A 12,822-nucleotide genomic window follows, 5' to 3' on the forward strand; every position below is an offset into this window, starting at 1 on the left:
CACATTCAACATATCCATACAAGTTTGATTCGTTTGCTTCCTTGAAATTCTCCAGCATACTTAGGTGGTACACATGTCCTTTGATCCCTGTTGGAGATAGGGATACGTTGGCTTATACATGTGTATCTCTTTAAAATGGTATAGGGCGCCTCCAAAAAATGCATACACACTTTAACAGCTGATAACTCACTTAATTTTTACTCCTTTTCTAGCTTAACTGATTTGAAATAATGGGTGAAGCCAGACTAAGTTTTGAAGAAGAATATTTATCCTAAAATGCCACTAGACTTTTATTAAATGAGGGTACATAAAAGATAAAGTTTATAGTACAAAACTGGCCACAATTGATGAATTGAGGCATACAAATAGCGAACAAAATGATTCTTGATGGTTGTGATTGCATTGCTTCACATTTTCAGCAGTGCCTGGACCAGAATGGTCATCAGTTTTAAAATAGGCAATGAAAAAAAATCATTCATTTCTGTAGACTTTTTTAGATTTTGAAAGTGAACTGAATATTAATAAGCAATGACTTTATAATCATTCAAAGTATGTATATATTTTTGGAGGATACCCTGTAGATCAAGGTAAAGAGGCAGAGAGGGATTGGAGAGCAAGGAAAGATAGAGGCTTCATATATACTTTCATTTTCCAGTGATGTGGCAATGGCTCATGGAATAACCAAATGAACTAAGTTCCTGATGGTTTCAACATCAGGGTTGGGGGAGTTTTCTTGCACAGTGGTGATGATCTTAAGAACTTATCAAGATTTCTTTGGGTCTCTATCTCATTCTTTAGTCAGTCAGCTCCATCAGAATTCTAAACTCAACCCAGGGCAGTAAGAGCTCAGATGGTAGCCAAGGGCTCATCTATAGTTTCCCAGAGGAAGATTTCTGTTTCAGGAAAATCTCCCTAAGACATCCAATGTACCATTATAGCAGTCAGAATTCACTATTAAAAAATCAGAGATTTTACTAGCATGATAGAATGAAGGAGAGGTTTAGCCATAAGACAACCTATTATTTACCATTATTCCTGAACAACCAGTATGCTCCATACCTCCTCCTTCCCCATGTGAACCAGTCACACTTTTAATGATTCACCTGGTTTATGGTCATGGAGTTCCCCTTTTCACTCTCAATATATATGTGCATCTCCCTAACTGCTGTATAAAATGGGGAGCAGCCTTCTGCCTACCCGGTACAAATCTTAGTACTAAGTCATAAGTAGTACTGAAGATCAGAGTCTGGCTATTGGACTGGCAAGGAGGTCCTTCCACTTAGGAGGGAATTAGCAACAAAACAGCATTTTGGCATTTGTATTTTATATATTTCTTGTTACTTAGCTTGCAGCGACCTCCTCAATCTCCCTTCATTACCAAGAAAAAAACATGGGAACCTATTTATTTATTGCCCAAATGACTATATAAATCCTACTGATTCCCATAGACTTCCCTCAGATTCCATTAAATTATCCGTGTGTCCCTCATCTCTCTTTTCCAGAAAGAAAGTCATATCTCTATCAGCATCCCCTCTTCATCAGCAACATTATCAAAACCTCCGCAGGGTCTGAGATGTTACTCTGCTTTTAAGCTGACAAGAAAGCCTGCCACACATTCAGGGATGCTGGTAGAAGACATTAGACATCTGGATCAGAGATGAAGGAAAATTTATTATACACAGCAACAGCAGCAGGAAGAGTATATGGTTTTAGCACTGGTCCCCAATTTCCATAAGGCAGCACAGGGCAGACCAGATCATATCTAAACATTATAAGAAAGGGACTGAATTTAAGAAATACCAAGCCAAACTTTTTAAATGAATGGTAACATGATTCCCCTTGCTCTGGAAGGAGATATTGTTTCTATCTTCCAACGCTGTTTGCTTTACAAATATCTTTTTAGAAATAGTTCAGAACAAAAGTAGGCAGTGCTTTTTTATAAAATGTGCAGAAATGTGAGAGACCCCTGGCAAATTGTTTTCCAACAAAAACAAAGGACTTCAATAAATGCTTGTTTTGGTAGGCGCCTTATCTATGGTATGGTATATGTTCATCCTTGCTATTTCCTAATGATGGGATGCTTTAAACATGTGAGAGCTAAGATTGATGAATTTTCACTAAGACCAAAACCAAGAAGGAACTTTTAAAGCAAATATATTGTATTTAAAGTATATCCCTAGGCTAATAATCAGTTTCACCTGACCATATAAATTGGGTAGATTAACTTATATGTAAGGTGGATTAAAGAATTGAGAATTTTCATGTCAGGAAGTTAAAATTTGAGCCTAAACCACAGGCTATCAGAAATGTCTGTTTTGTGTTATAGTAGACTAGAGGCCCGGTGCACAAAATTTGTGCATGGAGGGGGGTTATCCCTCAGCCCAGCCTGTACCCTCTCCAATCTGGGACCCCTCGAGGGATGTCCGACTGCCCATTTAGGCCCAATTCCTAAACGGGCAGTCCGATATCCCTCTCACAATCCAGGACTGCTGGCTCCCAACTGCTTGCCTGCCTGCCTTCCTGATTGCCCCTAACCACTCTGCTGCCAGCCTGTTTGCCCCCAACTTCCCTCCTCCGCCAGCCTGGTCCCTCCTAACTGCCTTCTCTTGCAGGGTTGATCACCTCCAACTGCCCTCCCTTGCAGGCCTGGTCCCTCTCAACTGCCCTCCCTTGCAGGCCTGCTCCTTCTCAACTGCCCTCCCTTGCAGGCCGGGTGCCTCCCAACTGCCCTCTCCTGCTGGCCATCTTGTGGTGGCCATCTTGTGTCCACATAGGGGCAAGATCTTTGACCACATGGGGGCAGCTATATTGTGTGTTGCAGTGATGATCAATCTGCATATTACTCTTTTATTAGATAGGATAGAGGCCTGGTACAGAGGTGGGGCCCAGCTAGTTTGCCCTGAAGGATGTCCCTGATCAGGGTGGGGTTCCCTTGGGGCGTGGGGTGGCATGAGCGCGGGGCCTGTGGTGGTTTGCAGGCTGGCCACGTCCCCTGGCAACCAAGTGGAGGCCCTGGTATCTGGAATTTATTTTCCTTCTACAATTGAAACTTTGTAGCCTGGAGCGGAGCCAAGCCTGGGGCTCCCTCCACAGCTGGCAGCCATTTCTGTTGGGGTTATAATTGAAACTTTGTTGCCTTAAGCGGGTGGGCCAGGCCAGGGTGTTCGGAAAGCTTTGCTTCCCCTGTTGCCGGGAGCAACCCTGGCCTGCTCTCTCAAGCTCCATTCTGCCGCCATTCCTGTTTGAATTTGTTTACCTTCTATAATTGAAACTTTGTAACTTGAGTGGAAGCTTAGGCCTGGCAAGGGCAGGCGGAAAACTTGGCTTCCTCTGTTACCTAGGAAACCTTGCTCTCTGTGGCTGTAGCCATCTTGGTTGGGTTAATTTGCATACTGGCTCTGATTGGATGATGGGCGTGGCTTGTGGGTGTGTTGGAGTTATGGTCAATTTGCATATTTGTCTATTATTAGGTAGGATTGTCAATAAAGATCATTAAATAAAAATTGGATGGATACATTTATGTTTTCCCTTGGCCTTAATATTTCTCCAATACTTGACAGTTTGAAGGCTACCTAAACTTTTCCAAATAATCAAATGAAAAAAATTCATTGCTATTTTATGTTGCTTGCTTGTGGACTTTTTCTTCAAGACTGAGCAGCACAGCTCTTTTCTTCTCTAATAGGCCTCTCTTGTACCCAGGCTGAGTCACATGCCCTTTCTCTGTATTGGTATAATATACAAGCTTATTTGTACCATATTATGACCTTACAACATCACATTGGTTTGATATATTTATATGTTTCCACCACTGCATTATTCTGAAACTGGTTATTTATTAATCTTCATACTCCTAGTGCCTAGCTCCCCAACTAATGCATGGAAGACATTCAATAAATACTTGTAGAGGTGAACTGAAGGTAACAATGTTCATTAATGTTGAACTTACCATGAGATATTTTAGAAAATTATGTCCCATGAGGAATAAATGAATGGAAGATGTGTAAAATATTTGTTTAGTTATAGGTATGTAAATATCCAAATTCTGATACCTCTTCCTAGTTTTGTGACATCTTGAAGCATTTAAAAGTACTTTATATTTATAGTGAAACCTATAAATTTTATATATAGCTTATACACTTTTAGAAATTGAGAGGTGGGTCACAAAATTAAATGCATAGCTTTGTTTAATCATCAAAATCTGGGAGTCACATACCTAAATTATCTAGGGACTTCTACCCCTAGATTGGAAATTTCAAAGCCTCTGACTTTTCTCCTTTATTAAAGAGGTCGACTCAAGATAAGCATATTTCCCATTACCTTTAGCCCTTATGCACAGATGTTCTTACTTCATTTCTTTGTCAGATTTTTTCCCCCTCTGATGTTCAAATGACTGTGCATACCTGTCTTTGCAGTCTTGGGCACTACTGTGTGCCCATCATTATTACTGTTATAACCAACTAGGAGCTCAGGGTACGATTCGAAATCACCTGGTGCCGCTCACCCTCGAGTCACCGGTCCGGCTCTGCCTCCCTCCCCGGACCCCGCAGCAGCCGTGGCCACTGCTGGTCTGACCCTGCCTCCCTCTCCGGCCGTTGAAGCAGCCGGGGCCGCTGCTGATCAGGCCCTCTCCCAGCGCAGGCGCATGGAGGCCCCTGCCACGCCGCCCCCAACACTGCGTGCGCAACCTCCTCCTGTCTGGTCGACCTGTTACGGCATCCCAGTTAATTAGCATATTTCTGTATTATACATATAGATACTGCCAACCCTGTCTGGTGCACTTCTCCCCATCCTTTCTTCCCCTCTAATTTTCCAGTTTCTTCTGCCTTTATTGCTTACTCAGGTTCTAAAAACAACAAAAACATAAGCAACAAAAGCATAAGCCTCCTGGAAGGGGAAGCTCCCTTTATTCCTATGAAGTGAACCTGAAGGGTCAGATGAAATGATGGACTCTCTGGCCCTTGTTTTGGTGTCTACTTGTTGTTCACGGGCTGATTGCAGCTTTAATTCAAGGACTGTGTTCTTCTGGTTTTATCCCAGAGACATTTTGGAAATTTGAGAATTCTAAATTCTTGAATTATGACCAACTGAAATTTTGCTATTTTTCTCATAGTCGACAGAGCCTTGGTAACCATTTTGTCCCTACATTGCCTTGTTGCTTTAATAGAAACATTAACAAAGGAATACTTTAGAATTGATAAAATGTATGCTTTATTTAGGAGAATGAAAAGGTTGGAGTGCATCAAATAAGACAAATAAGGTTTCATGGGAGTCATGGAAGGTGAGGAAATGATTTTGACTTGTTTGGGGCATTTTTATTTTTAAGCACTATTTTTAATTGGATGATTTCCACGAACTATACACAAAGTCTCTAACCATGACAATTCGGTGAAGTACAAAACATGAAGTTACAGGGTGGAGAAGGCAGCACCAGTGGTGGCACCTTCCAATCTTGGTTGGCCTAGGGGTGGGGGTGGGCGTGGGTGTATGGGGAGGAAGCTTTCTTTTTAAACCAAGCCCCTCATTTCAATGTACAAAAGAATTACTCTGATGGATATTAAGTTGTATTGAAAACAAAATGGCCTAAAAAGCAAACACTATTCTATGTTGGGGTGGAAATGAGAGGAAAGAATGAGTCCTTCTAAGTAGGTGGGGAGACAGTTGGGGGAAAGTTCTGTGGCTGTTTAAAGGATAGTGGCAAGTTTGCACAACAAAGCAAGAGATGAAGATATTGGACAATGGAACCTAAAAATAATGTAAAGGGAAGAGGAAACAAAGCAGCAAGTTATAAACTGATAAAGATAAATATTTACCTAAGTTAACAATTTTCAAACACTGTACTCCAAGAGGCACACAGTTGTGCTGCAAGAATAAAACATGCAATACCTGACATTTAGTCAGGGGCACTGATCTCTTTTCCCTTAGGTTGTCAAAAAAAAAAAAAAAATGACAACAGCCAATACAAAAGCTGTTCAGTGTGAATGAATCAAAATTATACCTTTTATTTGTCAGATCGGCAAAAAATATAATCTATTTTTTGGTGTGCCACATAATTTTAGTAATTAGTTTATGTATACCATGAGTTGAAAAAGTTTGAAAATTGCTGACTATGTTCTAATAGAGCTCCATGGTAGCACTGCACTATTTTTTATAGAAGAAAAGCATAGATCTATGATTAGACATAACTGGGTTAATATTCCCATCTCACAATGTGCTAGCTGAGACACCAAAGTAAAATACCTTCAACTCTTTTTCCCAGTATGTAAAAATTTTGCATGATTGTAGTGAATGTGAAATTAGATAATATGCAGAAATCCCTAAAACACTGATTGCCACTATAAATTCTCAGTTATTAAATGTACTTTCTCCATAATGATGAATTTGAAAAGACATAATCATTTCATCTATAATAATAAAAGTGTAATATGCCAATTAGACCGGACGTCCTTCTGGACAACCTACCAGATGAAGCAGGGGCTGCGAGGGAAGCCCGGGTCCTGGGTGCCAGAGGGAAGCCAGTGCCAGCAGTCGGGGGAAGGAAGGCCTACTCCTGCATGAATTTTGTGCATCGGACCTCTAGTTTTGTAATAATGAAATGAGTGTGTTTTCCAATCATATATATAGCAAGTGACATTCACTCTTCTGTGCCAAGTAGGAGAATTTTGAACTCTTCAGGATGATATATAACAATGCAGGGAGTAGCATATAATGAGCACAGAAGAACTAATATGAATCATACTTTCCATGACTAAATTAAGCAGAAACATGGGAAATAAATTTTGTACTTTAATTATTTTTAGGCTAGTATGGTATAAAATTTTCCCCTAAGAATTAAAACTCATGAACTGAAAGATTCTTGTTTTACCTGGGTTGAACAAAGCTAGAAAGAATATATATATATATCCCACCCTAACAATAAGAAAAAGCCAGTTGAACTATAGAATCATAATTTTTTCCTGGACCCATCAGAAAACTGAGTTCCTAGGGCAACAGATATCCAGTATTGCAAGCCCATGGTTAGATCCCATGTATCTAGATGGAGAAATAGGTCATGGGGTTGGTGTCTTACATGGCAGAGAACAAAGAACATTTGGTCACCATACAAGTGGCAAGAAAAGAAATCTGCTAAAGGCAGACTAATGTGGGCTAAAAAGATAGTATAGAATCTCTGGTAAGCCTGAGACAAGGGGAGTTTGAACTCAGCAATGCTTGTATGTGGATCTGTATCAGGTGCTTGTGAGAAATATTGAAAGTAGGGTGAGAGACAAGAGGGAGCTTCCCTCAGTAATGTAATGCAAAGTAGAGGATTGGTCACCACTGTAGGTAAAGCATAAAATCTCACTTTTTTCATTCCACAACCCCATTCTAAACACAAGGCAATTCTCTAGGATTTTGAAGTCTTTGGCAAAGTGGAACTCTATTTATAACTTAGATTAACTCACTGCCCCAAACTAATGTCTTTGAAGTAGACTAGGCATGCCCAATTTTCAGGAATAATTTTCACAAGCCTCAATTGTTTTACACTTGATGTTAGCATTTATTAAAAAACTAGAGCCCCGGTGCATGAAATTTATGCACTGTTGGGGGGGGGGGCGTCCTTCAGCCTGACCTTCACCCTCTCCAATCAGGGAGCCCTCAGGGGATGTCCTTCTGACGGCTTAGGCATACTCCCTGCAGGGAGTGGGCCTAAGCTGCAATCTGGCCTCCTTTTGCAGGAGGCAACCAGGCTGATCAGGGGAAGGCGCCGCCCTTATCACCCTGCTGCTGCCAAGGTGTTTTCATCAACATGGACTCCAGTCCCTTCACCATGAAAAAATGACAACTTTCTTTAGGCATTTTCAAGATGTCTCTTTCATAGGATATGACCTTTCTTTCTTTCTTTCTTTCTTTCTTTCTTTCTTTCTTTCTTTCTTTCTTTCTTTCTTTCTTTCTGTCTGTCTGTCTGTCTGTCTTTCTTTCTTTCTTTCCTTTCCTCACCTGAGGATATTTTTCCATTGATTTTTAGAGAGTGTGGAAGAGAGAGGGAAAGACAGAGAGAAACATCAATGTGAGAGGGACACTTCAATTGGTTGCCTCCTGCATGACCCCTGACCTGGGCCCCAGCCAGGGAGGAGCCTGCAACCTAGGTACATGCCCTTAACCAGAATCAACCCAGATGCTGTGGTTGGCAGGCCGAGGCTCTATCCACTGAGCCAAATTGGCTAGGGCAGGATATGACATTTCTTAGCCTCTCCAGCAGTGGACCTTCATTTTTGCCTCCAGGGGTGAGGTGGAAAAACCCTAGATCACTAACCCTAACCCTAACCCTAACCTTAACCCTAACCCTAACCCCTTCTTGGATTCTTATTATCCAAGTTAGCAAGAACACTGCAACTGGTATACAGGGAGCTTAGCCAATGAGCAGTCAGGAAAGGTGTTTCCTCTGCAGCTCATGCACAGAAGCAGGACTGCTGGCACACTGTGGCTGGCAGGGCCTGTTCTCTGTGGGCATCCTCGCCGCCACAATATCTGGCAGGTCCTGTACTCTGCTGGTCTGTGGCAGCTAGCGGGCAGACCCTGTTCTCTGTGGGCCTGCACCATCCGTGGCTTGCCTCACTGTGCACACAGTCCCCTTCCGCCCACCTGTGCACGCAGCCTCCTCCTGAGAGGTCATGATGTTATGGCATCCTGGACAATTTGCATATTACCTCATATATATATATATATATATATATATATAGAGAGAGAGAGAGAGAGAGAGAGAGAGAGAGAGAGAGAGAGATGACAAGCACCTTAGCTGGGTTGGCTCGGTACATAGAGCGTCGGCCTGCGGACTAAAGCGTCCCAGGTTCAATTCCAGTCAAGGGCACATGCCCGGTTTGTGGGCTCAATCCCCAGTGGTCGGCGTGCAGGAGACAGCCAATCAATGATTCTCTCTGGTCATTGATGCTTCTATCTCTCTCTCCCTCTTCCTTCCTCTTAGAAATCAATAAAAATATATTTTAAAAAATGACAAGTTATACAACAATGTGAAGAAATGGAGGTTAGCTGTCTCTGTATATTTCTAACCTTGGCTCTAGAACAAGCTTTTTAGACTGATAAATAGATAAGAATAGTAATTCAGAGAGGATACATAACTTGTTGGAGAGACAGTGTGCTGGAGCCAAGATTAGAAATATACAGAGATAGTTAACCTCCATTTCCTCTTTTGTCAAGAGTCAAAACAATGGCAAAACTCAAACTCAAAGATGACCCAGGGTTGGAATTATCTGATAGGGACTTTAAATATAACTATTATTATATGTTAAAGGACATTACAGAAAAGGTGAACAATATACATTAACAAATGGAGAATTTCAGCATAAAATTGGAAACTATAGGAAACATTCAAATGAAGATAGAAATAAAAGGAAATGTTAAAACAAATTCTGAAATTTGCTTATTAGTAGACTTAATATCTCTGGGAAAAGAATCTGTGAACTTTAAGACAGGTCATTAGATATTAGCCAAACTGGAAAAAACTACAAACAGATAAAAAGAGTAAAAGGAAAACAAAAAGAAAAAAATCATAATAGAACATCCTAAAGTTCTGGGACAATATCAAATGGTCTATTATACATGTAATTGAAATTCTAGAGGAGGAGGAGAGAGAACAAATAAGAAAAATATTTGAAAAGATTGGAGAAACTTTCTTTCCAAAACAAGCACTGAGCTAGATTTTTTTTCTGAGAATGTTAAAAAATAATGAAAGTCATAAAATCACATATCCGAACAAGATAACTAAACATACAATTAAAGTACATGCATGAACGGACACACACACACACACACACACACACACACACACACCTCTATATATCATATCAAAACAACAGAAAATCAAAGATAAAAAGAAAGCAGCAAAAACTGTACCATAAAATGTGTTCTAAAAGGTTCTTCATGTGGTAGGAATAAATGCCAGATAGAAATGTGGATTTACATGTAAACATACAGAACTCTTGTAATGGTACAAATAAGGGCAAATATAAAAGATATTTTTAAAGTGTTAATTGCTCTAAAAGGTAATTAATTGTCTAAAACAACAGTAGTATATTGGGGTTTTGTAACATATAAAAGTAAAGTAAATTTCAATGATTCCTCATAAGTTATACATAGTACAGAAATGATGATTTCAGTTATTTTTAATTTCTTGTCATTTTAACATTTGTATATATCTTATTAAACATGCAACTTAGCTTTTGCAAATAACATTCCAAAGTGTTGATGTACATTATTTCATTTGATCTTCCAGTAAGCCTGTTACTGGAATAAACTTTTTAGATTGATAAGTAGATAAGAGTATGGTAATTCAGAGGGGTTACATGGCTTGTTGGAGAGATAGTGTGCTAGAGCCAAGATTAGAAATATACAGAGACAGCTTACCTCCATGCAGAATTAGAGTAGTTGCCCCCCAAGAATATAATACAGTACAGCAACTTAGACTGTTAAAAGATTATCTGTCCTCACCAACGACACACTGCCTTTTAAACAGATGGTGTATCCTTAGATGGCACTACAGAATATTTGTACCATTTGTAGGAAAGTATAACTTTGACTCTAGTATATCTAGCATACATTGAAAACTTAGTTATATGAATTAACATTTTTTGAAATTTGAATACTGCTCTAGTGTAGTTGGTCCAAAATAAAGCTACTTCCAGTTGCCAAACCTACAATGGAATTGGGTGAAGTGGTTCCCAGCTAAGACAATGGGTCATAGTAGGAAGTGGAGTAATGGAAGTGATTGGCCTCATGGAGACGAGGGTGCTACTCAAATCAGTTTTGCAGGCCCAGGTTTGTTTGCAAAGTGTTTCTTACAGGACCATGATAAAAGTAGAAACTGAGAGGAAGATTTAGAAAATTTTATAGGAAGCTGAAAGTAATTTATGTCTCTTAAATCTAATAATAAAAAACGTGGGCTTATATTAGTGTCTTTTTCATTTCTTTTTGTCTAATTTATTTGTAATTGCATTTTAGAAAACTATTGATTCATGAAGAATAGAACATTTAAAAATAAAACCCATGCTTCACTGCAGTTAGTTTGAGAAGCACTGATCTCCAGGCATGCAAACTAACTAAATAAAAATAAGATAAGTGCAACAGATCTGTGACCAAACTTGGCCTGTGGCTTTCCAATTTCCAAGCTTGCCTTTAGATACTCTAAAATTGAGACCTATACACCAGGAATACCTTGTTCTCACTTCATTTTCAGCCTATACTGAACCCTCTGCAATATAGTGTTGAATGTAAAATATACAATGAAAAATTCAGCTCACAACATTATGCAGGATCCTTTTATAATGATCTGCAGAAGAAATGTTTCTCATACTTTGTTTTCAGAGGAGTGATACTGATTTTATTACTGATCTTGTTTATTATGTAATTCCCCCTTTCAATGATTGCTAAGAAGTTCAGAGTTAAATTTTTGTCCCTAATAATGTTAAGAGGCTTGTGGTATATATTTTAAAATTATATGATTTAATTTATGAATGATCTTACTTAATTTCGTGTCTCCTACCCTATTTGGCCAGCAAATTATTTTTTTCTCATAATGCATTTAAATTTGTAGCAAAGTAAGGAACAACTAGAAAGAAAGATAACAGGATGTTTGGAAGAAAGGAAGAAAGGAGGAAGGGAGGGAGGGAGAGAGGGAAGGAAGGAAGGAAGGAAGGAAGGAAGGAAGGAAGGAAGGAAGGAAGGAAGGAAGGAAGACATACTCAAATGTGGTTAAATATTGCTTATTAAATATCTGAATAATACTTACCTGGCAGGGGAGATACATGATTACAAAGGTGGTTTCCCCAGGGCGAGGTTTATCCATTGCACTCCGGATGTGCTGACCCCTACGATTTTCCCAAATGTGGGAAACTCGACTGCATAATTTGTGGTAGTGGGGGACTGCATTTGCGCTCTCCTTTATTAATAAAAAAAAAAAATCTGAATAAATCTGAAGTACATTAATTCTTATTACAATGTACTCTCATTGCTACCTAGTGATAAAGACTCTGAGAGAAATATAGGTTAGAAATTTCAATGTTAAAATAAATTATTGGGGGGAATTTACTATAATTTTCTATACATAAAAGTGGACAGTAAAATTTGTTTCCTCCATGCAGAACTAGCTGTTCTTAACCAGGTATGAATACTGGGAGTCACTTTATTATGTCCATATTCATGCATTCTCACAATGTTTTAGGTTCCGGATGTAAGCCAGGCCCTGTGTGTATGCAGGCTGTGTAATCTTAGTGATAACAGCATCCCACTGAGATAATGTGCTTTCATTCCTAATGGCAACCTGAGGAGTAGATGAACAGTACATATTATTACAGCAGTGGCGCGAAACTTCAGGCCATATTTGCATCCAGTTCAACTCAGTACAACAATTTTGTGATTCCCAGAAAGAAGTTTATATGCTGCTAACCAGGAAAACAATCCAACCTATTAAGAAAAAGTACATATGATTTTCAGCTCTCTGCAATGTATAATTAATTATACCTTATGCAGATAAATAGAAAATGAGTTTAAAAGCAAACAACTCTGCTGGTAAAAGTATGAAAGATATTGGAGCCCATTTATTATCAGTAGTTTCATAATCATTGCTCAGCATTGTTCTAAGATTTTGAATATATTGGGTTGAATTTCATAGAAGAAAAGTAATTGTACTTCTTCTCTAAGGCTTACTAAGAACTTCTTGATATCTAATTAAAGCTGCTAAGTAGTTAGTGAACTTCTATTGAATAGAGGCATTTTTCTTGCTGGTGAGAAAGAACCACCTACAATGGGGAAAAGCAATCCATAGATAGAATA

At 39.3% G+C, this 12,822-nt stretch overlaps 1 non-coding gene across 1 annotated transcript; it reads left to right on the plus strand.

Moving 5' to 3' along the window:
* The first annotated feature begins 11,771 nt into the window (after positions 1–11,771).
* On the plus strand, positions 11,772–11,934 carry LOC114231157 (U1 spliceosomal RNA). Its single transcript, XR_003617136.2, has one exon. It is a non-coding gene; the product is annotated as a U1 spliceosomal RNA (small nuclear RNA).
* Positions 11,935–12,822: the final 888 nt, after the last annotated feature.

This window comes from Eptesicus fuscus, chromosome 10, assembly GCF_027574615.1.
Source record: "Eptesicus fuscus isolate TK198812 chromosome 10, DD_ASM_mEF_20220401, whole genome shotgun sequence".
NCBI lineage: Eukaryota > Metazoa > Chordata > Mammalia > Chiroptera > Vespertilionidae > Eptesicus > Eptesicus fuscus.